This window comes from Aotus nancymaae, unplaced genomic scaffold, assembly GCF_030222135.1.
Source record: "Aotus nancymaae isolate 86718 unplaced genomic scaffold, 86718_ANA_hifiasm-v0.15.2.pri h1tg000089l, whole genome shotgun sequence".
In the NCBI taxonomy this organism is placed as follows: Eukaryota; Metazoa; Chordata; class Mammalia; order Primates; family Aotidae; genus Aotus; species Aotus nancymaae.
The window spans coordinates 10596100-10623190 of record NW_026988504.1 but is presented as its reverse complement, the minus strand read 5'-3'; the positions used below and the strand labels follow the sequence as shown (position 1 = coordinate 10623190).

The 27091-nt window shown below is 48.9% G+C and overlaps 1 long non-coding RNA gene across 1 annotated transcript in view; it reads right to left on the bottom strand.

Moving 5' to 3' along the window:
• LOC105718172 (uncharacterized) overlaps positions 1 to 25496 on the bottom strand; it is a 59424-nt gene extending 33928 nt beyond the window's left edge. Inside the window, exon 1 of the long non-coding RNA XR_010339771.1 lies at positions 25236 to 25496. This is a non-coding gene — a long non-coding RNA (uncharacterized LOC105718172). The remainder of the gene's footprint in view (positions 1 to 25235) is intronic.
• Positions 25497 to 27091: the final 1595 nt, after the last annotated feature.

Below are 27091 nucleotides of genomic sequence, written 5' to 3'. Positions count from 1 at the left end.
GGGACTTCACCTTGTGTCATGTGAGTCAATACTTCTTAATAAACTCCCCTTCATATATACATCCTATTAGCTCTGTCCCTCTAGAGAACCCTAATACAATGAACACCTCAGCCTCACTCTCCTCACTCTCTCCCATCTCCCACCAAAATTCACCATTTTCCAAAATCAACTAGAAGCCCTAGGAGGCAGGGAAAGTGTTGATGCAGTTGATACAGGTTAGCCTACTGGAGCACAGAGCAGGATGGGGCAGAGTGGAGAGGGGCAAACAGGGAAATCCACACACACAGCGGCCGTTCTAATGAGAAAAGCCATGCATAATCACAGTTAGATTTTTGGCTGAATCATTATGCTCCCATTTGGCTCTGCACGTGTGTTTTATCTGCACTCCACTTCCATCTCAAACTGGTTTTGTGCCCTTGAGCACCCTCCCACTCCAGTCCTGGGCCCCTAATTTCTTGATGTGTAAGATGAGGGTACTGGGTGAATCTCATTATTTCTGAGCTACTTTCCAGTTCTAACGGCCATAACTCTGAGTCTAGCCCTTTACCTGAGCCTTGAGCCTTTCTATGGTTGGAATCTACTGGTGACAGGTCATAAGTCTGCAGGGGTCTTTGTGCAGATCCTGCCTTTTCTACTTGGCACAAAGAAGACAAAACAGCAAAAAACGGGCAAAAGTGGGCCACTTCTTAACACTGTCTCTGCCTGGGCTCCTCACTGGAATAGTCCAAGGAAAATAAGTCAAATCCACCCTGTTGAACCAACAGGTGGTATTGCTGATTCATTCCCTCCAGACAAGGGGCAGGTAAGAGAGGAAATGTAACAAGTAACAGAGTTGTTGTTGTTTTATGTTTTTCGGTGCCCTGTTTTCTCCTCTATACCGTGCTCAGCTCCAACTCTGTGAATCAGGATAAAGATAGTTCATTTCCCAAAAGTGTTGCCAACAACCCCCGTTCCTCAACCAAATACTCACACCTGAAAAATGTAACGTGCAATTCACATGCTATTTGCATGCCCTTACCCTGAACAGGAGAATGACCCCTTGCCGTTGGACTCAGCCTTTCCAATTCGCAAGCTCTGAGCTCTCCTTTCTCTCAAATCTGGTCATGCCCTTGAAATCACAGCATGTCTCTGCCTTCAGAGCATAAAGGCTTTTGGTTGTGACCTTGAACAAACAGTGCACAAAGTCTGAGAATTTTGAAGAATGCAGAACACAGCTTTTATGCCTGGAAGAAGTTACAGTTGTGCCCATAAATGCTTCCACCAAGGCTTAAAAGTCATTCTCTACCATTTTTCCTGCAGAATTTTGGTTTCAATATATGGTGGGCCCACTCAAAGGCAAGAATTTTCCTGGGCATTTCCCTCTAAAGCTTTGCAGCTGTACTTAGGTGAGGATCCATAACAATGAGATATGGAATAGAGCCAATCAGCTGAAGAAACTGATACTGAATAAGGAAATATTTCTTACCAATGAGAGACTCTCAACAATGAAATCAGTGCGCTAGCAATGCAGAGCATTGCAAGAGATTGAGTCACACCATGTTAGGGTCCGTGCCAAGATTAAACGCCCAATTAGCCATCCTCCCAGGTATGAGAGTTAAGAAAGACATGCTAGGAGGGTCTCAGTGATTCTTCCTCTGCGTTTGCTTGATTTTAGTTTTCAGGGACTGATTTGGTTTCCCTGTGAATTCTCAGCATGAAATAAATACTCAGGACCCTAGAGATGAGAGCTATTCTGCATCTGTGGACCTCCTAAGAGAAAGGAATAGAATTAACAGTAACTGAGCATGAATAGACCAGGATCTAAGCAGGATCCTAAGGGTTCTATAAACATTATTGCATTGAATCATCGCAAAGATCATGCCCATTTAAAGATGTGGAAACTGAGGCGAAGGAAACGGAGTGTGGTTTTCAGGATCACTAACCTCCAGGGCTAATATTTAAACCTAGGTCACTCTGACTTTGGTGGCCTTGGAGGCCAGTCCACGTCAACACACCAACGAGGTGAGGATTCGGAAAAAGTGACTTCCATCTGGGTTTAATGACTTTTGAGGTCCCCAAAATGGCAGCCCTTTGGTATGGTTCTGTTTTGCGGGCTCTGCCGCTCCTCCCAGAGCTGGGTCTGCTTCCCTGCCCTCTTGACTCCCTGCAAGGTGGTCCAGCTACATTGCAGATGAAGGACTTGCTAACGGAAAGAAATGGAGAGACCCAGCCTCCCTCACCCCGCATTGGTGCCTGCTTGTTAATACATTTTTGCTGCCGTTGGAAATGGAAGACAGTACCAATGGCTTAGTTCTCCTGGCTGGGCCAGCACAACCTGTATAACAAGGGGGAAGAGCCTTTAAGTGAGGCAGGAGAGGAGCTGGGCTCTGGGCAGGAAAGCTCCCCAAAGTAAGTGTGCCAGGAGCATGTTTCTCCGATTTTAACCAATGTTCACCTCTGTCTCGCCCCACACAATATTTCCTTGCACTCCTTGGACTTTCCTCATCTAGTCAGTAAGGTCCTATTGAATTTGCTGCATTAGAGTGTGGATAACACCCCAAATCAAAGAAATAGCATAATATACACTGGTTTTTGAGTTTCAAAGAAGGCTTCTGAAAGGCTTCGCTCAATCTCAGCACACGTTCTCCCAAATCTGTTGTGTTGTAAATACGACAGATTTGGGAGAACGTGTGCTGAGATTGAGTGAAGCGGCCCTTAGATAAAGGCTGAGAGATTCCGTGTTCAGGGGGCAAAGGGAGTCACACTCAAAGCAGAGAGTGAGAGGATATGCCAGGTAGTGAGTCAGGGTACAACCAGGGTACTCTGAAAAAGTGGACGGAGGCATGTCCTCCGGTTGCAATCAAAAGACTACTCGGCCCGGGCACAGTGGCTCATGCCTGTAATCCCAGCACTTTAGGAGGCCGAAGTGGGTGAATCACGAGGTCAAGAGATCAAAAGCATCCTGGCCAACAGGGTGAAACTCCTTATCTACTAGAAATACAAAAATTAGCTAGGCGTGGTAGTGCGCACCTGTAGTCCCAGCTACTTGGGAGGCTGAGGCAGGAGAATCACTTGAACCCGGGAGGCAGAGGTTACAGTGAGCCAAAATCATGCCACTGCACTCCAGCCTGGGTGACAGAGTGAGACTCCATCTCAAAAACCAAACAAAAAAACATTAAAAAAAACACTACTCGGCAGTGACCAGGGTGAAGAAATGGCTGAGGAACCTATAGTAACCTGTTGGAGGTCTCAGATGAGTCCAGTGCAGACCTGTGATGTAGGGACCACATTGTCCCACCCCCTAATTGCCGGAGCACAGTGCTAGCCTTCCCTGTCCCCTGAATTTAGAGGCAACACCCATGAAAAGGGTAGGAAGGATCTGAAATGCCCTGGTGCAATTAAGTTATCAGAATATATGAGTTCTATTTCTTGCATTTCTACATTTGTAAACTGAAGTTCATACCAGCTCTCTGAGCCAGGCACCTCCCAAGACACATCTCCACCACCCGCTCCCTCTCCACACAGTGCATAGAGTTTGCTCCCTCCCCATCTCACCCAAGTCTACTGGGTACCTTCCCCTTGGGCATCGCTACCACCCGGAAGAATCCTCCACCTCCCTGCCCGCTGTGCATGTGTGGGCTTCTACGCAGCCTGGCCTGTTCTCCTGGAGTCTTGGGCTTCAACCTGCCCCATCAAAGGACAGCAGCCAAGGTGACAAGCCCATCCCAGCTTAGATCCCTGGCAGAGGAAGATACTGAGGCAAGAGACGGGCTAAAGGAAAAGGATAATATCCACCAACCCTCGATCTCTGGGAACGCTGTATCTGAGGTTTGTTTGGCCACCCAAGATGCTAGGCTCTGCCAGACCAGATAACCATTCCGGTTTGACAGGCACACACAGCCCCCTGGTATGCGCCTTTGACCCACCTGATAGTTCTGTTTTCTTTTTCTTCTGGGATCCCCCAGGCTTCTGTTCCCCCCTCCTTACCCGGTTGGAGAGATGTTACCTAGGTAATATCTTCTAACCCTGCAAGAGGCAAGCTACAGGATGTCCCAACATCATGATTTTTCTTTCTTTCTTTCTTTCTTTTTTTATTAGCTTCTAAAACCTTGGAAGTACTGCAGAGTGAACCATGGTTTGAGATACCTTGTAGCAGTGGTTCTCTGCCATTTCCCCCTGTAGACACATCTTTGTCTTTCTACAGTATTTCTATTTCCTGCACTTCTGAGTTTGTAAACTCAGAAATTTGAGTTTAGGGCAACCAAATCACTCCCTAAAAACTAAAATCAGCTCAGGTTTGAGCTCCTACCATGCACCAGGCTCTGTTTTAGGGAATGGGATCAGGCACATGCAAGAACTACAATGTTCCTGCTCTCAGGGAGAGTCCATTCCAGCCCGGAACGGTAGGCAGGGAGATGCATGGCTCAGATCCTTCAAAACAGGACTCGATGCTTGGCTGAGAGGAGGCTGACTGGCTGACAGCCACTGCACTGGTGTCTTCGAGGGCCTCTTCAGCTTTCAGGCTGAGGCCATGCTCTTTTTGAGGCAGCCCTGGCCAATGACTGTGCGAGGTGGTGACACAAGGGCCAACCATTTCTATCCACAAGGGACTTCTCCAACGGGCAGTCCCTGCTCCAAATCTCCCCATGGTGGAGCTGGTGGAGACGGCCCAGGTCACTTTCACATTCTGACGCTTCCCCTTGCTCAGTCCGGCTCCCTCCCCTTTTCTGGGGAAAAAAGCTGGCTAACTACGAGAAGAGGACCAGGTTAGCTAGATGTCAGGTGCATCCAGCCTCTGAGAAGGGGATGTGTGAGCTGAGACATGAGTATCAGGAGCCAGTCATGCTCAGAGCAGCCAGGAAAGGGTTCCAGGCAGTGTAGGAAAGAAGTCTCACATTGGAGGTTCAGGAAGAAGCAACTGAATGGAGCACAGTGTTGAGATGGGAGAGGGAAAGGGGATGAGTCCAACAGGCCAACAGAGCCTTGGCTGTCCGGCTCTCCTCCTCCTCCTCCTCCTAGTGAACGTCAAGGACAGGAGCCCTGTGTGCGGCATGATCCCACAGACAAACCCAATAAAACACGGCAATGATTTGTCATCGCCACACTACTCACAGCTGATTAGCAAAAGCGGCCAACCCCATCCTGGCTGTGACCTCCATGAGACAAGCTGGGAGCGATGGGCAACTCTGGCCACTTGGAAAAGCATCTTGGACTGTGAGGGAGCGAAAGGGATGTTGCTATGTTAGTACCTGCTCTGATTTGTTTTAAAAAGTGAATCACTCCCCAACCTCAGGGTGTTATTCACAGCCAGTCACTTGTTCCCCTGTGTGATGGTGACACGTTTGCATGTCATGACAACCTGGATGAGCACTGCTTCCCTGGAGTAGGGGGGTAGGGGGTGGGAACGGAGGGAGGTGGTTGGGATTCCAGAGAGCCTTGCCCTAAATCAGTGGTTCTCAACTGGAAGTGATTTGGTTCCCCTGGGGGATATTTGGCAATGTCTGAGGACATTTTTGGCTTTTACACTTGTGAGGCTGGGAATGCTACTGGCATCTAGTGGGTAGAGGTCAAGGGCACTGCTAAACATCCTACAGTGCACAGAACAGCCCCCGCCCACAAAGAATGATTCAGCCTCAAATGTCAACAGCACTGCAATGAGCTTGAGAAACCCTGCCCTAAACCAAGAGCCAAATTGCTCTGAATCAAGGGATGCTCTCAGACAGGGGTCTTTGGTTGAGGTCACGCAGCAGAGTTTGATAAATACAACCAGTGGGGGCTTTCTTGGTACAGTTCTGCAAATTGCAAACACAACATCTAAGTGTTTGCTCTTCTTTTCTTACTGTAGTTTCAATACCAAGAAACATTTCCTTAAAAGAATTTTCACCTGTAAAACTGCAGATGCTCCTGCACCGGCATCTTCTAAGACCAGTTGATTGGACCAATGGGGTATAGACTCAACCAGAGACAGGGGGATGGACAAGATGACCGCCCCGCCCCCCATGCACTTGCCCCAAGGAGGTTCTCTCCAGCCAGGCATTTTAATTAATTTTAGTCCCTTTCAAGACCACAGTTATTATTGTAAAAACACCGATAATACCAAACACATGTGGAAAGCACAGTGCCGGCTGCAGCCCTGGAGACCCGGGGACGTGCTAAGTCATATGTCATCTGGGGTGGTGAGAAATCCGCAGGCCCCCTCCCCGTGCCCTCTGAGACCCCAACGCCCTTCTCAGTAGGACTGCTCTCCTTCTGTCACCAGCCAAGCCCCCTCCGTAGCCCAGCTTCCCCACCTCCACCAAAACTCAAGCACCCCTCCCTCCCACAGAAACAGCCAAGGTGGGTGGGGTGGCAGGCCTCTGGAAATCCTGGTTTAATGATTTTATTAGGAAAGAGGGGGGAAGCAAAGAAAAGGCGCATTCTCTCATTTTGGAAGAATGCTTCGTTATCTGCCTTTGCAGAGTGTGAAACACCTCACTGGGCTGTAACCAGCCCTGAATTATTGAGTGAGATGCTCAGGCGTCAGGTTTTCCTCTCCCCCATCCCCCGGCCCACCCCACTGGTTGCTGGAGGGTGTCTCAATTCCACTTTCAGGTGAAAGCTGGGAAAATCTAGGGGCTACACAGGCATTGTCCCTTGAGAACCAGGACCTCCTTCGGGGGCTTGTGCCCTGAAAACACTCCCTTTGGCACGTGTCAAGTTCCATCTTCACTTGTGCAAGACCAATTCTCCTGCATCCTTGGCCTCACGTCTGATTCCCAGGTGCCCCTCACCTCATGAAACAGCTCAGTCCTATTTTAGAGGTTAGAAAGTTCCTTCTTAGCCAAAATGGAGCTAAAGACGCCGACACTTGGGTAGCTCTCCACGACTGAAGAACTGAGTATGCAAAAATCTTCCACCTCCACAGCCCTGCTTGTCTTCCTCTCCTCTTGAAGATGACAGAGCAGATATTGTTATTCCCATTTTACAGATGGGAAAAGCAAAACTCAGAGAGGTTAAGTGGCCCTTCCAAGGGCACACAGCAATTACGAGGCATAGACAGAGGGAGCACAGGGCTCCTCAACAGCACAGTCGCCCTATAACTGTGGACTGATCTGCCCCGTCCCAGGTAATCCCCAGCCTTTTTTTGTAGTGCCCTTTTCGGACATTCTCTCCAAACCCTGGGGTTCATGTGGCCCCTGGAACAGAAGGGAGGGTCTGGTTGCTGTGTGAAGATAGAAGCCTCCATCTTTAGTTTCCATAACACTGGGCTCAGGGTTGGCCCCTCCCCAGGGTCAGATACTGCCTCCTCCACTGGGTCCTCTCCTGGCTCCACCTCTGCATGTGAGCATCTAGACTCTTTCTGCCACCACACACCCCTGCAAGAATCCCTGCAGTCACATATGCCCCCCCACCCTAAACTAGGCACTGAAGGTCAGGCCAAACTAGGAAGTCATCATCTACAGAAGAAAACAAAAATCTTATCTCTGCCCCAGTTGTGGGGACCCTGGACAGTGCAGCAGCTCACCTAAGACCTGAGTGGTGAGTTTCTTGAGGACAGCCTCTTAAAAAGAGAAAAACAAAAAACCAAAAAAGCAAACTAACACATATTGGCACTGTGGTCTGTTGTATGATAAACTCATTTAATCATCACAAAGACTCCATGAAGCAGGTGCTGGTATTACACCCTTTTCATGGATAGGGAAACTGAGGCACAGAGCAGCCAAGTAACTTGCTCAAGGTCACATAACTAGCAAGTGAGGGAGGTCTGATTAGACCATTGAAAACAGAAACAAAAACTGTCATTGGAGGGGGCATTCAGGGTGGGGTTATAATGGCCCAATAGTAACCATTTTCCCAAGAATGTTTCCAGGAGGATAAAATCACCATTCTGTTCTCTTCAGTGCCCAGTAGATGTGAGACCAAGGCAGCATCTCAGTGGATTAATCTGCCACATATATAATTAGTACTTAACTATCCTATCACCCTTGGGTTTTCTGTTCCACCGTCCTATGAGAGTCATTCATGCCAGCTGCCATGACGAAATCCCAGGGGTTTCACACAATAAAGGTTTTTTTCATTCTTGTCTCAGTCTAAGTGGATGTTTGGGAGGGAGCCTTCCACGTGGAATTCCAAATGATTTGGGGTGCCCAGCTCCATCCATCCTGTCCTGTCAAACTCTTAGGATGAGGAAAAGGGCAGCATGAAGCATCATGGGGACATATTCTAGGGCAGCTCTGGAAACAGAGTGGACCTGCTCTGCCCATATTCCATCAGCCAGAAGCTGGTCACATGGTCCCAGCTAACCGCAGCAGAGGCTGGGGAATGCTGATTTCCAGTGCGCCCAGGAAGAGAACATGCGATGCTGAGCACCAGGCTGGTCTCTACCAGACCAGTTAATCCATGTCAATACTTCAACTGCTCCTCCATGACATGCCCCCAGGGGTCATGCTTTTTCTCCCCAAACATGATGCTCAGGAGGACTAAACCTACACCCTAGACGTGGCCTGCCCATGCCAGAAGACGCTGCAACATCACCTCCCTGGATCTGGACACCACATGTCTCTGAAGACAGCCTACGCGTACTTCAGTGTTTTTCACAACAGTCACACTGTTGGATCGTATTATGCTTGTGGTCAACTAAAACCTCCAGATCTCTTTCATGTGAACTGCTGCCAACGGAGGGCTCTCTAATCTAGTTCTTGTGCTTCTGAATTTGAAACCACATGAAACTGAACAACAGTCACTGAAACTCTTCCCTCTTGCTGGGTTTGGCCGGGCATTTGGGTCTGCAGAAATTATCAGGGATCCCGATGTTACATCCATCACATGGGTTTCGCTCCTAGCCCAGTGGCGTCTGTGGCCTTTTCCGATCTTCAGGCAAGTCACTGATACAGATTTAGACCAGGATGGAGGCTGATAGCACAATAACGATTCAAAATGAGCCTTTGATTGATACCTTGGGTATGGCTGTTCAGCCATGTGGGAATCGGCCGAACAAGACCATTTACCAGCTCACATTTACTCTGTGAACCAGACGATAAAGTCAAGCAAAACCTCATTCATTTAATGCTTACTCTTCGAAAGCATCTAATTTCCCCCAATATATCATTGTTATTAAATTCACTGTGCTATATACCCTAACTAATCCACGGTCATAGCAATGTATCTGAAGTCACACAGCTTATTAACAGAGCCCAAGCTGGAATGTAGATGTCCTGAATTCCAATGCCTTCCCATCATCAAGAATCTAACGTGCGCACAGTGTACCAAGAGACAACCACAGCACATGGCCCTGAAGCAGAAACTGACCCCACTAAAGTGGCGCCAGGTGGCTGTTAGCACCTCCTCTGAAATGCCCACATATTTTCCAGCTTGCAACTTGCCATTCATCAATCCACCCCTTTGCCCCTCCAATTAGAAAGACAAGAAATACGACTGCCAAATATTGTGCTGGGGAAACTACCTGGAACCACTCAGGCATGACTCACGTCACGTGCGTGTTCATGATGTTCATCGTGTACTTAGGGAAAGGCCTCCTGGGGACTCCCATGACAACCATCAAACCCCACCTCCACATGGCTCCGGAGGTCAAGCTCAGTGAGGAGGGCTGGTGTGAATTGGTAAAACCCTTAGCTATCAGAAAGCTATGGAAGAGAGGGATGTCTGTATGATTTCCAAGTACACAGTACCTTGGCTGAGAGAGCGTGGCCAAGAAGAGGTTCTGTGGGATCTGATAAGAATCCACCCTAATTAACACGCTAATTGTTTCCAAGTAGATGTTTCTAAGGGCTTAAAAAGCTTGTTTGCTTGAGTAGACCAAAAACCTCCCCCTCTCCATTAAATATTGTTTACGTCATTAGCTCCCTGGACAAACCCTTTTATCACAAAAAATATAAAGGTGAACCTAAGACAGAGTGAAATTGTGAAATTATTCCGAATTCTTAATGAATGAAATCCTTGATAATTACACTCTTTAAAAAAAAAAAAAATCTGAGCTTGCAGGCTCTTACTTGGGTATAAAAGAAAATCATCCAAATTCAAATAATTCTTTTTTCACATTCTAGAATCATGTGTCTTTTGTTAATCTGGTTTTTTAATGTGAACGCATTTATCCAGACAGCTTTATACGTAGGAGTGACGCACTGGGCTATATACCATTCATTCATTATCTCAGATGATCTTCACAACAATTATATGAACAGTGGGAGCAAATTAGCCCCATTTACAGATGGAGGAAGTGAGACTGAAAGTGATCACACAGTGAACACTTAGTCTGGAAACATACAGCAATCAAACTCAAGCCTCTGACTCCAACAAGGCTTATGGTGACATAGGCAGCAATTAAAGCCTATAGGTTTTTAGCCCAGGAGAACATTTGAATCCCTTAAAAAAAAAAAAAAAAAAGGACTGACTCCAGGACATAAAGAGCTGTACTAGCCTGTAATCCTAGCACTCTGGGAGGTCAAGGTGGCAGATCGCATGAGCTCAGGTGGTCGAGACCAGCATGGACAACGTGGCAAAACTCTGTCTCTACTAAAAATACAAAAAATTAGCAGCGCTTGGTGGTGGGCCATGCCTGTAATCCCAGCTACTGTACTCAGGAGGCTGAGACATGAGAATCACTTGAACCCAGGAGACAGAGTTTGCAGTGAGCTGAGATCACGCCTCTGCACTCTAGACTGGGCAACAGAGCAAGACTGTCTCTGAAAAAAAAAAAAAACCTACAAAACCTATTCTTACCAAATATTTAGTTAGATATTTATAAAATAACACTGTTAACCAGCCAATGGTAATTTAACTCCATCCTCAAGTAGTTATCAGAGAATATAAAATTTCAATAAGAATATAGTTAGCCCTCCCTATCTAAGGGTTCCACATCTAGAAATGAGTTTGATAGAATCTGAAGATATAGAACCCATGGATAGCGAAGGCCAACTATAGATCTTTTTTCTTAAATCTCAAAGTTACAAAAATTATAAAGATCCCCTCATTTCTGCATCCCCATAAAATTAAATTTTTTAAAATGTGGGTACATTTTAACACTTTTGATAAAATGAAGAGTGACCCTCCAGAAATAAGAAGACTTAGGGACTACTCCTCTCTTTTCCCTTCCTTTCCTTTCCTTTCTTTTCTTTTGTTTTTTTTTTTTTTCTTTTCAAGACAGAGTCTCTGTCACCAGGCTGGAGTTTAGTGGTGCAATCTCAGCTCACTACAACCTCAGCCTCCCAGATTCAGTGATTCTCCTGCCTCAGCCTACCTAGTAGCTGGGATTACAGTCACGCACCACTGTGCCCAGCTAATTTTTGTATTTTTAGTAGAGATGGGGTTTCCCATGTTGGCCAGGCTGGTCTCAAACTCCTGATCTCAGGTGATCCGCCTCCCTTGGATTCCCAAAGTGGGGGCTGCTCATTTCTGAAAATGCCTTTGGACAAAATGGGTCCCAGAGCCTTGCCTTCCGAGCCCTCTGCTCCACTACATTTTGTGTTCAAGTTCATATTTCTTAACCCCTGCAATGGAACATGGGCCTGTTATTTCTCATAACTTTACCATTAACTTACTCATCAACCTTTTCTGTATCTTTGCTTATAGTGGACACTCAAATATATAAAACAAGATTTTTTTATAAATAGTTGACAGTGCTCTAAAATTAAGGATGTGGGATAGGTCAGAGAGCCCTGGAGAGACATGCTATTGGCTTATGTGGTGTTTCGTGATGATTGGGGTTAAGACGGAACAAGGTAGGAAACGGACGTTGTCATAGGTTCAACTAGAACTTGCCCAGTTCAAAGGGGCCAGATTGCCCCTGGAAGTATGGAGCAGGCTTTTTCCAGGAGGAGCTGGAAGGGTCAGTAGTACAGTTTGCCAAATGTCACGTGGCCCCACTTTCTGCAGATAAACCACATGCAGTGTTGCTGATCACCAGAGCCCCAGCTTCCTGAAGGCAGCGTCTAGGTCAGAAGTTTTCGGCATTTATCTGTCTATCAGGAGACTCTCTACATCTCTCATGAGGCCTTTTGTCTTTATCAGAAGATTAAAAAAAAAAAAAAAAAAAACCAAGAAAAACCAACTTCTTTTTTTCTGAGACAGAGTCTCACTGTCACCCAGGCTGGAGTGCAGTGATATGATCTCAGCTCACTGCAACCTCCGCTTCCTGGGTTCAAGTGATCCTCCTGCTTCAGCCTCCAGAGTAACTGAGATTACAGGTGCCCACCATCATGCCCAGCTAAGTTTTTGTATATTTAGTAGAGATGGGGTTTCACCATGTTGGCCAGGTTGGTCTGGAACTCCTGACCTCACATGAGCCACCTGCCTTGAACTCCCAAAGTGCTGGGATTACAGGCATGAGTCACGGCTCCAACACCTTGATTTAGAGAAGTTCCCAGCTAAAGGGAAAAAGTGGGGCATCTCAGGGCTGAGCTCATGTGAGCCCTGCTGAGCACCCCCTGAAACAAACACCAACAGCACCTGACATTTTAGAGTATTTCTCAGAAGACGCTTTCAACTACATCTCACTTGACTTAATTGTCATTCTGATTCTGGAAGCTACATGAAGCAGAATATTTTAATTGCAATAAATAAGTAAGGTTTATTGCAGCACTATTTATAATAGCAAAGACTTGGAACCAACCCAAATGCCCATCAATGATAGACTAGATAAAGAAAATGTGGCACATATACACCATGGAATACTACACAGCTATAAAAAAGAGAGAGTTCATGTCCTTTGCAGGGACATGGATGAAGCTGGAAACCAGCATCCTCAGCAAACTAACACAGAAACAGAAAACCAAACACTGCATGTCCTCACTCATAAGTGGGAGTTAAACAATAAGAACACATGGACACAGGGAGGGGAACATCACACACCGCGGGGTGTTGGGGGGTCAGGGGCAAGGGGAGGGAGAGCATTAGAAGAAATACCTAACACATGCGGGGCTTAAAACCTGGATGACGGGTTGATAAGTGCAGCAAACCACCACGGCACAGGTATACCTATGTAACAAACCTGCATGTTCAGCACATGTATCCCAGAACTTAAAGTAAAATTAAAAAAATAAAAAACAAGTGAGGTTCAGAAAAGTTAAGGAACTGCCCCAAAGCTACAGAGAAGCAGGGGCAAAGCCTTCACTAGTCCCAGGCCTCTGAACTTAGGTCCTCTCTTGACTCCACTGAAGGCTCTGGCTCTCCCACACTGTGGACTGAGCCTCACGAGAAAGTTACCAGCTCACATCCTCCACTTCAGGATACAAAAAACCAGGGACCCAGGCCTGCTGGCAGGAGGCCCCAAATTACCCAAGCTCTTGACTCCAAAATAGTGTTTGTGTGTCTAAGACCTGGTAACTTGAACTATGCTTCTCATTTTTGCCCTTTAAAGTAGTCCCAGAGCCTGACTCATGGCTAGCTGGGCTGGAAGGTGTGGCTACCCACCCATCCGCTCCTCCCACCTACAACCAGTCCTGCTTTCCTGAGCTCTGGGTAGGGTGGTCCAAGGGCCATGTAGATAGGCTAAGCCCCATTCTCTCCTCACATAGAAACCGGGCCTTGGTGCTGCGTCCACCAGTTTGGGGCATCTCTTACAGCCAGACTGACTGGCACACTCAACCCACCCGATGCTTCCCATCACAGGGAAGTCCCCCAGACACCTGAGACCCACGCAGCAAATACAGGACTCTGCCTGCTAGATGGGGAGCAACTTGAGGATATTCAGAGGACCTGCCTCATTTCTAAAACCCCATGTCCACCGAGGTGACCACTCACCCTGACCTCTCCACAAATCTATTCAACAGTCATTTGTCCATCCCCTCCCCCTACCCCCATCATCCTCTCCCCATTAGCCAAGGGCTGTATTTGGCACCTGGGACAGAGTCCTGCCTTTAAGGAGCACATGGTCTGGTGGGCTAGACAGTCAAGGAAACAGTTACTATTCAAACTGATTCATATGACTGGGGAAAGCATAGGGTAAAACTGTAAACCCAGGGTGGGGAGAATATTAAAAACACATAAAATCCAGCCTGGGTTTATATGTGTTTAACTCATATAGTCCATCCACTCCTCCCACCCACAGCCACTCCTGCCCTCCTGAGTTCTAGCCAAACTAAGCCCCCTTCGATCCACACATTAGAAAGGAGGTGATGTGGGAACAGAGTCTTAAAACCTGGCTCACATCCTGCGTCCAACCGGGACTCTGCTGGGTCAGTTTGGGCCAGCCCAAGGGACAAGGGACAGAAACTCGTGTCCAAGTTCATTAGGTACAGGCTCCTAGGAGTGCTACAAGGGCCCCCGGAGACCCCATCCCTAAGTCAGTAGCTTTCTCCTGGGGCTGGGGGGTGGGTAGGGGTGTAGGTTTCCCTAAAACCAGGGAGCTGGGGGAGCAGGGAGAATTCTGATGAGAGCCTTCCTCACTGAAGGCAGTGTGGTGGCTGGAAGGGTGAACTGCAGAGGCAGGCTGATTGGGACATAGAGGCCTTCAGCGAGCAGGGGCATGAGGACCAGCAGGTAAGCCACCAAAGGGCAGCTCTCCAAGCCTGCAAAGAGCGAGACGCTGACTAGGCTTGCCGACCTTCACACGGTGCAAACCTCAAGGCCGGTGATGTTATTCCAGACGCCAGGCTGAGCTTCCCTCCACCATCACATTAAGGCTCAGCTGTGCCCAGAGAATGTGTCTGCACACAGGGAAGAGGGCCATCTCCCAGCCCCAGCCAGCCACCCAGGAACAACAGGTTTGACTTTCAACCTGATCCTGTCATCAAGTGCAGGCCCGGGTCAGACTTCTCCCAGGGGAGGGCCAGACACAGCTTGGTCACTTGGCTCCGAAGGAGTCCTATGGAATGGGGTCTTATGGAAGAGGGTCTGTGATAACCATGTGAGGTGCGTGGATGCAAAGCACAGAATTTATTAGTGGGAGGGGGAGGACTTGCAGGACATGCAATAATTTATTCCTTGCTTGTTACACGCAGCAGATGCTGTACTGGGTACTTCCTATTGATTAGTTCAGATCCTCTGAATCACACTGGAAAGTATGATTTGTCCTCAGTTTTCAGATGGAGAAATAGAGGCCCAGAGAGGCTCAGTCACCTGCCTAAGGCCACCGAGCCCAAGTGACAGCACTGAGTTCAGAGGCTGGTACGTCTGACCTCAGCATCCCTGCTCTCCTAAGACGTAATCTGGCCTGAATAAAAGCACCACTTCCACCTTACTCCATCTCCCTTAGCTAGAAAAGCTTTTCCAATTATCCCAGGGGCAGAGCTTGAGAGAAGACAGGGACAGAAGTGGGAAGATGAGGGCTGGAACGACGCTCATCAATGCAGTCGGTTCGGCTCAGCCACGGAACGCCATGCTTGGGGTACAGGGAGGAGGATGGAGGGTCCACAAGAGGAAGAAAGTGGTACCTGCAGAGTGGGCTCCCCATGTGGTCTGGCTCAGTGAACCCACCCGAACCTCATCTCAAATTGTAATTCCCAGGTGTTGAGAGGGGCCTGGTACCAGGTGATTCAATCATGGGAGTGGTTCCCCCATACAGCTCTTGTGATAGTGAGTGACTTCCCTCAAGAGCTGATGGTTTTGTAAGGGGCTCTCCTCCCCCCTTCACTCTCTTCTCTCTCCTGCCGCCATGTGAAGAAGGTCCCTGCTTCCCCTTTTGCCATGATTGTAAGTTTCCTGAGGCCTCCCCAGCCGTGGAACTGTGAGTCAATTAAACCTCTTTCCTTTATAAATTGCCCAGTCTCAGGTATTTCTTTACAGCAGTGTGAAAATAGACTAACACAGCTCCCAAGCTCAGCCAGCTGTCTTCACCAGAACCTCCTTTCCGAGATTCAGAGAGGACCTCCCAGTGGGGAGGCACCTTTGTGCACCCAGCTGAAGCCTCTGGCCCCCAGGTTCCATCTCCCACATCCTCCCAGCTCCTGGAGCCAGGCAGCAGCCTCTCTACCCCCCATGGAGGTGGCTGGGAACGCTGGTGCCTGGCTCAGGGAGGCTCCTGGAAGCCCTGGTTATGGCTCACTGCACTCAGCCATCGGATTAAAGGGGCTCAGAGTGAGGACAGCCTGCACGGCTGGACCTGCTGGGCTCCCCTGGAGCAAGGCCAGGCAGCCCTTCCTTCCTCTGGGCTGGCCGGTGGGGCACCAGGCAGCTTGAAGGAGCTGTGGACAGAAAACAGAAGCTGAGTTGGCCTCAACATTTCCATCCAGCTGCCACATAGGGCAGGGCCCCTTGGGAGCTGGAGGTGACCTTTTCCAGAGGTTGGAGCCCCTGGATGAGGTGTTCTGGCCCAGCCTATTGGGGTGTTGGCCTGCTTGGCAGACAGCATCCCACCCGGGTCTTGTTTAGAGTGAATCACTTGGAAAGAGACCTGTAACTGTATCCTGCAGGAAATCACAGGCTGGAAGCCAGAAAGAAAACAGGTCAAGCTTCATGGAATCAGGCCACCAGGAAGGAAGGCAAGGAGCCCAACGTTTATGGAGTGTCTTCTCCATGCTGGGCACATTCAGTCAATGCAATGTGGCCCTCTTCCAGGGAGGTCGGGCTGAATCTCATTTTGCAGATGGGCCAAGACAATAAGTGGTCTGGGGGTGGTTTAAATAAGGGGCAGGTGACATAGCTGGGAGGCAAATACAGGTGTGCCCCACTCAAAGGTCGATCGGTACACCATCAGTCACATCCAAGCCCACCCATTAATAATGCTGAGATGGCCTTCCCTCACCAGCACCCTCCTCCAAACCCCAGCTTAGGAGCACAGCAGCAGACGGCATGGAAGCCCGCAGAGGCCCCTTGCTATACGAGGTGGTGTAGTCTAGGGGTCAAATGCATGCAACTGAGCTTTGAATCCTGCCTCTGCACTTCTGAGCTGTGCAACACTAGGCAAGTGTCTAAAATAAGGGATTCTGCATAATGTTTAGGAACATGGCAAGTGTTTTGTACATTTTAGCTATTATTATCATTAATATTGATGCCAAGCTTGAATCTCAAAGACCCAGCTAGTGGCACCAGGCCTTCCCTTACCAAATCCCCTCCTCTATACCCCAACCAAGGAGCAGGTTTTCCAGCAGGTTGCAGATCCCTCGGGGCAGTTCTGCAGAGGGAGTGAGGCCAGCAGGAGAGGAGGGGCTCAGTGACTGAAAATAAACACTCCTCGGCAGACCACCCACTTCATTTCCCACCCCTCCCACTGTGAGCAGGGCAGCACAGGGAGAGAGCACAAATTCCTCCATCTCAGTTGAGTCAAGGCAAGCATGTTTCTCTTCTTCAGGGGAGAGGAGACCACGTGAAGTCAAACACAAACGCCCCAACTACCACCATGCATTTCACCCCATCTCTCAGGTACAGCCCCACCTGATGCTCCTGGGGAGGAGTTAGGAGCTGGGAAACTGAGATTATCACAGGCTGGGAAGTGAGAGGTGGGTACAGCGCACACAGAGGGGTTCTCCGTGCAAAGACACATGCATACACCTGTCCGATGGCTCCTTAGCTAAAACACCCTGGCCTGAAGGTGAGCCACGCCACTATCTGACCTTCCCCCCAAGGACAGAGCCTACATGGCCTGGGGGACTCTAAAAAGGAACTTGACATCAGATCCTCTTAATGTCCCTAGAGACTAGACCCTTCTTATAGCTCCTGCCTGGGTCACACCCAGACCATCTTGGGATGTTGAAAGTCCACTGTACTTGGAAAGACAACAGCACCTCCTCATTCCTCGTCCTTCACTGGCCTCAGTCAGAACGCAGAATTTCTGCAGGTCTCAGTTTTAATATTGAATGCACTCTCCCTCCATGGAAGCCCCTGTCTGTGTTCTCCAAAGACCCAGTGTTGCAGCCATGATTCCTGCTCCACCGTAGATGTTCATAACATGGTGGTCTCAGGATACTCCCTCTCCAGCAGCTCCCATCCAACACCCACGGGCACCATCCAGGCAGCAAGCTCCACTCAAGCTGGGGCTCACCAGAACAAATTTACTTCCAATTCTCAAGCCTCACCTCTTCAGCTTTGTTTCCACCCTTTGCCACTCCCCACAGCATGCAAATAATACCACATTTTATATGGAAAACACTAAAATAAGATCACACCTTTTAAAAGATATTTCCACCTCGCAGCCTGAAATCAGACTTCACCTTTCTCCCATTCCCTACCACCACCAGGCCGGCCCCCTCCCCTCACACATGCGCACATGCACACACGCACTCACACACACCCGTTTCGCTACCAGACTTCCCTAAGCCACTTTAATTGAAAAGGCATGATTTAGACTAATTGACAGCAGATGGGTTCGGCTGCAAAATGCAGAGAAGCATTTGCTGAACATGATTTACAGCAACGAGGCAAAACTTTCTCCTTTTTATATCTTTCTCCGAGCTCCACGGCTAGAACAGCTCAGCAGAAATGAGAGGAGAAAAAAAAGTAATTAGTGTTTAATTTTTTAACAATTTTTAACTCCCTTTTTAATTGCTTTACATAAACCTGTCCTAGAATTTTACAGCCTTCAAATCTCTGTCTAAGTCTGGTCCTTGTTTCTGGTTTTAATTACAGGGAGGCTTGTCTGGCACATTAAATTAGAAGAAAAAAAAAAGCACACACAATTTCAGAAATATTTTGCTGTTGGACTCTCGACTGAACATCTAATATTTCAGCGTGCGAATGGGAAGGCACCGCCCGGGAGGGCTTTGGTAGGAGCACACATGGACCAAGGGTTTCTGCAGCATTGTTGCACCGACCCAAAACTGTCTCTTAATGTTACAAGGAGGGAAAGAGCAGTCAGGAGACAGTGTCTGATGGGCCGTGGTGGCCCCTGGACGTTCGGCACCGCTGTCAATGCAACTAGTTTCCGAGAATGGCCGTGTACAGACTTTTGCAGGCTTTGGTCAGATTGTAGGTTCTTATTTTTAAGCTGGGTCATCGGATCTTATGCTCACTTCTCAGCAGTCCCTTTTAAGCAGGACAGCGACCAGAGAGAAGCACTGTGTGTAGGATACAAAGCAGATGGGTCTCCCCAGTGCAGAGTTCATACAAGGGGAGAGTCAGGGCAGCAGATTCAGGGCACACAGTTGAGGACCAGGTGGCCACCTGCATCTGAGTTTGCCTCTTCCTTGCAGGGAGATAGGACTTGTGCCTGGTCTTTTAAGAACCAATGGAATCTTCTGTGCTGTCCAACATGGTAGCCACCAACATACATGTGGCTGTTTAAATTTATATAAACAGTAAATACAATTTAAAATTATCTTCCTCGATTATATGAGCCACATTTCAACAGCTCAATAGCCTCATGAGGCTAGTGGCGACATAACATATCCAATAGCACAAATATGGGACATTTCCATCTCCAAGGAAAGTTCTATTGGACAGAGCTGCCCTAGACCCTTGCTATTGAAAGTGTGGTCAGTGGAGGCTGGTGCAGTGGTTCATGCCTGTAATCACAGCACTTTGGGAGGCTGAGACGGGCGGATCACCCAAGGTCGGGAGTTCGAGACCAGCCTGACCAACATGGAGAAACCCCGTCTCTACTAAAAATACAAAATTAGCAGGGCATGGTGGCACATGCTTGTAATCTCAGCTACTCGGGAGGCTGAGGTAGGAGAATTGCTTGAACCCAGGAGGCAGAGGCTGCAGTGAGCCGAGATCTCGCCATTGCACTCCAGACTGAGCAACAAGAGCAAAACTCTGTCTCAAAAAAAAAAAAAGAAAGAAAGAAAGAAAAGAAAAGAAAGTGTGGTCAGTGGGTAGGCAGCTTGAGCATCCCCCAGGAGCTGATTAGAAATGCAAGATCGCAGGCCTCTTCCAGGCTTGCTGACTCAGAATCTGCATGGTAACATGACTCCCAGTGATCTAAATGTACGTTATAGTGAGTGTCCCGCTGGCTCATGGGGATGAAAGTCTCAGAATTTTCCCCTCCATAGCCTAGAAGAACCCTTCCAACTTGCAGATTGCATATGACCCTCTGGTTTGGGGAACTATGGTCAATTTCTCCTCTTTAAGCTTTTTTGTATCTTCTGGATTTCTGTAGTTACTTTTACTTTTTCAAAAAAAAAAAAAAAAAAAAAATAGCCAGTCAGGCACAGTGGCTCATGCCTATAATCCCAGCACTTTGGGAGGCTGGGATTGCCTGAGGTCAGGAGTTTGAGAGACCAGCCTGGCCAGCATGGTGAAACCCCGTCTCTACTAAAAATACAAAAATTGGCTGAGCATGGTGTCAGGTTCCTGTAATCCCAGCTACTTGGGAAGCTGAGGCAGGAGAATCGCTTGAACCTAGGAGGCAGAGGTTGCAGTGAGCTGAGCCATTACTCTCCAGCCTGGGCAACAGAGAAAGACTCTGTCTCAAATAAAATAAGATAAAATAAAAAATAAATAAATAAAACCTGCCAGGCAGAATGGCTCATGCCTGTAATCCCAGCAGTTTGGGAGGCCAAGGCAGGAGGACCCTTGAAGGCCAGGAGTTCAAGACCAGCCTGGGAAACATAGCAAAAACCCCTTTATCTCCAAAAAATGTTTTTAAAAATTAGCCAGGTGTAGTGCTGTGTGCCTGTTGTCCCAGCTACTCAGGAGGCTGAGGCAGGAGGATCATCACTTGAGCTCAAGAAGTTGAGGCTGCAGTGAACTACAATCGTGCCACCGTACTCCAGCCTGGGCAACAGAGAAAGACCTTGGAAAGAAAAGAAAGAGAGAGAGAAAGAGAGAGAGCAAGCAAACCTAAGAAAGTTATTTTACTAAAACCATGGTTTTGTAAAACTTTGTCCTACCAGGAATACAAACACTTCCTCGAATTCAACTCTCTGCCTGCAGTTAATGTAAGAGCCAGCATCCATGCCACGGACACAGGAACCTGCTGGAAGCCAGCAGGGGAAGAAAGGTCACATCCCTGAACCAGCAGCTGCCTGGGGCCTGGAGTGGGGCGTGGATTCTCTGAAGGTGAGTGTGCAGGCAGGGGGTGGGCAGAAAGATGGGGGCAAGGGGTGGCATGTCATAAAACGTCCTCAGGGCATAAACGTTGCAGGGCCCAGCCCCCCACCCGCTGCTTGCGTTCATTAGCACTGAGGCCGCAGACCCCCTTGGCAGACCCTGCCCACGCCTGCCCTGGGCTCCTGGAGGACTCCTGCTGGGGGCCGGAGGGCTGCCTGGCGCCGCTGGGCGAGCAACTTCAGGGATGGAGCCAGGCCAGCGCCAGCTCCCCACACATGGTCATTACCTCCCGAAAACCCAGGAGTTATTACAATTAAAACACGTTGCAGGGGGGAGTGAGGGCTGGGGGAGGTCCCTTTAGGAAGGAACACTGGGATTAAAAGAAATTAGAGCAGTTGTCTTGGCAACGCAACCAGGCTGGGCCTACCCTGTGATTATTTCAATGGGAACAGCAGGATGGGGGCCGAGTGGGGCCGGGGGGTGCTGGAGACCCACGTACCCAGCTGCATGGGTGAGAGCTGTGCTTTGCCCTCAGAATGGGACTCAGCAGCCCAAGAAAACGCTCCCCACACTGGTTCTTGCTGGCTCTCCTGTTCTCTGTAACTGTCACTCATCCCATCAAACACTGAGTAAACGGCCCTGTGTCCTTCAGGGAGTTCAAACGCCAGACCTCTGCGATCCCTTTCTTTTTAAAACAGAAAACTCCCAAGAGGGCCCTCGTTGTCCCCGCTTCATGGGTGGAAATGGCCTGGCCTGGTTTCCTATCAGTTCAATTCTGGCCATTCGGGGCCACAGGTGAAACCCAACCATCCCTTTCTCTAGGTGGCCTCAAAGCAAGCTGGAACAGAAAACACAAGAGGTGTGTGTGGCGGGAGGGGCCGGAGAGCTGGGGGAGTGAAAACGTTTTTGGAAGCAGGCCCATGATAATGAGCAAGATGGAATCTGGGCCTGGGACACCTCCAGGCACCAGCACGGGATTGGGGTCTCTACAGAATGGGAATCCTGGTCTGGCAGAGCTACAGGGCCTGCGAAAGAGAAAACAGTAATTAGTTCTCCATCTTTCTGCTTGTCTCAGCAGCCCCGAGCAGGTCTGGCAGACAGGCGAGGAGAACCTGTTTGGAAATCTCTGGGGGAGAAGAGGATGGGCTGAGGGGGGAAGGGACAGGAGGAGGAGGAATCCAGTCTGCAAGCTTCCAGGGGGAGTTCTTGGCAAATTCCCACTTCCCCAATCTCATTTCCTCTGGTACTACCTTAGCGATGCTAACAGCAGAGAGAGGCCTAGAAACACCAGAGCTAGGCCGGGCGCGGCGGCTCACGCCTGTAATCCTAGCACTTTGGTAGGCCGAGGCAGGTGGATCACTCGAGGTCAGGAGTTCGAGACCAGCCTGACCAAAATGGAGAAACCCCATCTCTACTAAAAACATAAAATTAGCTGGGTGTGGTGGCGCATGCCTGTAATCCCAGCTACTTGGGGGGCTGAGGCCGGAAGGCAGAGGTTGTAGTGAGCCAAGATCATGCCATCACACTTCAGCCTGGGTGATAGAGCAATACTCTGTCTCAAAAAAAAAAAAAAAGAAAAGAAAAGAAAAGAAAAAAACATCAGAGCTAGTATACCAGAGGAGTTTCAGGCATACCAGGTGAGCATTCCACGTGGAATGTTAACTGGACAGGGGGCAAGTCCCCCTCAGAACCCAAAGATTTTTGAGCTGCCTAAGCCCAGCCGGCTTAGAAACTCAGAGATTTCTGAGCTGCCTAAGCCCAGCCGGCAAATAACATTTAGGAACAATCTCTTCCCAGCTTCCCAACCCTTTTGAAAAATGACGATTTCCAACCCCAGGTAGCCACTGTCAGCTGTTTGGGGCCTCCGACAGAGCTTTTCCTATTTGTGTTTGCAAGGTCTGAGGTGTCCTGATGGAAGACACATGGTCTTCGAGTTTGGCCTAAGTACAAGACTCAGCCCCTGATTCCACACGGCCTTCGGCAACTCTTTCAACATCTGTTTCTTTGTCTGTAAAAGTATCATCTAATTTACGGTATCATCATGAGGACTTGAGACAATGGACTTAAAAGGCCTGGCTTTAGGGTAACAAGTCTCCCGAATTTGTCTAGATCTGAGGGGTTCCCAGGACTTTCAGGTTTAATGTCAGACAGTCCCAGGTGAACCGGGACAGGACGGCCACCCTACCAAGTACTGAGTGTGCACGAACTGCTGTTGGGTTGGGGAGCCAGCTATTTTATGTTGGGGTCTTACTCCTTTGTAAAATTCTTGACAGATTCTGTGTATATAAGTGCAAAAAGTATACATACATACACACATCCATATACGTGAACTTTCCAGTGATAAACTGGGAGGCAATTATTCACATTTCAAAAAGAACCTCCACCTGGCCAAATGATAAAATGCAGCATCCTTCTGTACAAGATTGAGGCAGAGAATGAGACTGCGCACGGATGGTAAATTGAGAGATAATAAGCTGATTAATTGGAAAGCAATGAGAAATCATTTCTGAGATCCTTTCATTTCTGGGGGAAACCCCAGCACTTTCAGAAGATTCTCGGTGCCCAGCTTTGCTGGACTCTCTCTAGCTACAGAGCTCAGTGCACCTGTAACATGGCTCCTTTGTGCATGGGCAGAAGACACCACCAGCCACTGGCCTGGGAAGTGCTGTCTGGCTGGGGGTCAGAGGAGAGGGTCAAAAGGTTCCAGATGTACTCTTTTTTTTGCTTTTCGTCACAGGAGAACTCTATTTTTCTACCTTCCCCTTGGTTCAGAGGGTTCAGGTTGCCCAGGTTGTAAAGCTTCAGGTGGGGGCCGGGTGTGGTGGCTCATGCCCATAATCCCAGCACTTTGGGAGGCCGAGGTGGGTGGATCATGGGGTCAGGAGTTCAAGACCAGACTGGCCAACATGGTGAAACCCCATCTCTACTAAAAAAATACAAATATTAACCAGGCATGATGGTGGGGGCCTGTAATCCCAGCTGCTCAGGAGGCCGAGGCAGGAGAATTGCTTGAACCTGGGAGGCGGACGTTGCAGTGAGCAGAGATCGCGCCACTGCACTCCCAGCCTGGGCTACAGAGCAACACTCCATCTCAAAAAATAAAAAAAAAGTTTCAAGTGAGGAGTTCACGCACAAACCAAAAACACCAACATCACATCATCTTGCTGGAGTTTTTGTTTTTAAAAAAAAAAAAAAAAACCACCTAGTTCTTGGAAGAACAGGTGAGAAGGAATAGGAGGAAAAGGAAGACAGCAGAGAGACTGCAGTACCCTCCCCATTCCCCCAGTTTCAAAACTTAAGACAGATGAATAAGGCAGGCAGCTTGGCCTGGTGGAGGATCTTCAGAAGGAATGGGACCACGTGGAGCAGACCAAGCTGAGGCCCTGACCCGGCTCCGCCACAACCCACCCCAGCCTGGGCTCCGCGGTCAGTAGGTGCAGGCCACCAGCCAAGCAGGCCACCAGCCAAGCAACGGGTAAGGCGAGGTGCAATGAGGGCCTTCTGGCTGTCCTCCCCCTTCTTGTCCTCCTCTCCTCTGTCCTTCCCTCCCCACCACCACCTGATGCTTTAGGTGAAACCTGAGCCACGTGGCTGCAACCACAATCAGCTTAAAGAGCTTCATTCACTCCCAGTCTAAATCAGGAAGAAAAAGGGCCCAGCTGGAAACACATCCTGTCTTCTCCTCCGTGAGGTGTCTCCTCCTCAGTGAGGTGACAGAGGGGCCAGGCACAGCAAGAGGGAAGGATATTGAAAGGTGCTGAAAAGGGAGAGCTCTCCTTTCTCCCCAGTGGAGGGATCAAAGCCTTTATGTAATGTGGTCAGAGCAGACACAGAGCCTGCAGGAGTGCTGGCTCCTCCCTGGCATCCCAGCCTCCCTGAGGCTTACAGGATCAAGCGGTCCCAGATTCCACCAGGCCAGCCCCATGGAGGCTAAGATGGCATCCTAGGGGGCAAATGGTGGCTGCCGGAGGTAGTCCAACCTTGCCAGACTACATAAGGCTACAGACACAGGCAGCAGGGTGGTGTGTGTGCTGGGGGGTGGGGATGGGGAAGGGCCCGGCAGTGATGCCTGGGTTTATTACTTCTTGGATTGTTATTTTGGTGAGAGGTGCCCTCAACATCTTGGATAACTAAGGCTGGGTCCTGCTTGGAAGAGAAAGCTGAACCAAAGGATATGTGACCACACCCTGCACCCCCATCTCCATCCGAGCCTGTTTCTGCCATTGCAGTTACCAGACTACTTAGACATCCTCTCTTTCCTTGCCTCTCTTCTTCTCTCACTCTTTCACCTCTTAGAGGGCAAGACTGAGCTTTCTTTTGTGCCTTTGTACCCAGGCAGACAGTAAGCACTAAATAAACGTTTGCTTACCTAAATAGATTCTTTACAGCCTTACCATGATGCACGTCTCGGGGAGAATCTCCCTGGCGAACAGGCCAAATCCCAGGAGTCCAGGCAGAGCCTCCAGGCCTCTCCCTTTCTCTTGCCTCCGCTTTTCTACACATTTTCCCAAAGGAGGCTGGAAACTTGGTCCACCCCTGTGCCACAGCAATTAACAACAACAACAACGTAAATAAGCTATAGAGGAGGAAAAGTAGCAAAGGAATTAAAAAGAAAAACAGAGGAATGAAATGTGCATGTCTACACATATAATACGAGTTAGCATATCCCAAAGCCCCCTGGACAGAAACCAAACAGGAAATCTAGAATCATTACCAAATGCACTTCCCCGGCTCGCCCAGCCCCCGGCTCCCTGCGGGTGGGTCAAGGATGCGCAGACTCAGCTTCCGGAGCCTTGGGGCCTCGGGGGGGCGGGGCTTTGATGGGTTGATTGGCATTTCCTTCCCCCGCCCTCCCCGGCTTCCCCCCTGACCTCTGGAGAGAGCTTCTCCGTGGATGGCTGATGGGATGGGACTGAAGCCTCTTGTTGCAGACACCGCCCAGGAGCAGCGGGGCTGGAGCTTTGCCACTCAGGCCTCCCACGGTGCTGGAGCAGAAGGTGACCGGCAGCTGGCCTCCCTCACCCCACTCCACAGAGAGCTGTGTGATGGCCCGGGCTTTGAGGTCAAGACCTTCTGCTCTTAAGAAAACAGATCTGAAATTTTGGCATCAAAATAAAATATGTGCAGAGGAAATAAGTAACCCTTGGAGTGCAACCCAGGCCATAAGACTGAAATAAAATGTCCAAGCAGAAACCAGAGCTACAGTGGCCGTAGGTTCAAGTTCATCCCCCCGGGTCGTTCCTTCTGCTCTGAGCTCTATCGGGCATTGAGCCCTTGCTCGGTGCACTCTGCCTCCACAATCCATCAAGCTGTTTCTGTAGAGGGCCAGAGAGTAAATATTTCAGGCGCTGTGGACCATCTCTGTTGCCACTATGCAACTCTGCCTGTAGCACGAAAGCAGCCACAAACCATCATAAATCAATGGTTATAGCTAGCTGTGTTCCCATGAAACTTTATTTATAAAAACAGACAGCTGTTCAGATTTGGCTTATGGGCTATATTTTACCAACCCCTGGTGTCGAATGTGAAGACAACAGAATGATATAATGGTTCAAGAATATGGGCTTTGAAGTCAGGCAAACCTAGTTCAAATCTCTGTCCCAGACCTATTAGTGCTGTCATCTTGGGCCAGTCACTTAACTCAATCAAGCTCAATTTCCTCATCTGTAAAATAGGATAATAATGCCTGCCTCGCCAGGTTACTGTGATGATTAAATGATCTAATGAATGTAAAGTGCTTGACACTCAATAAATGCTGGCTGTTAATCATTCTCATTATGAGGAGAATTAAGTGGAATCGAGGGGAGGTAATTTTGAGCCTTTCACTGTTCTTAGAAAAGCCATTGTTACCGGGAAGCTCCTGCACACCTGGGTAATGACAGTGTCTTTCTGTGCAAAAATTTATTTCCTACAATTTAATATTCCATGGATTCACTGCATGCTAGTAAGTCAGTGGTTGCATATTAGAATCATCTGAGAAGTTTTTAAATCTCATTGCCCAGGCTGCAACCTAGACCAATTAAACCAGAAGTTCTGAGAGTAAGACACCCCCAGGCATCAATATAGTTTAAAGCTCCCTAGATGATTCCAATGTGAAGCCCAACTTGAGACCCACTGGGCTACATAGCTGAAAAGAACAGGGGCGAGTTCTCTTGTTCCTTACTACTCAAGGGGGGGTCCAGGGACCAGCACCATCAGCATCGCCTGTGAGTTTGTGAGACGTGCAGAATGTCAGCCCCACCCCCTACCC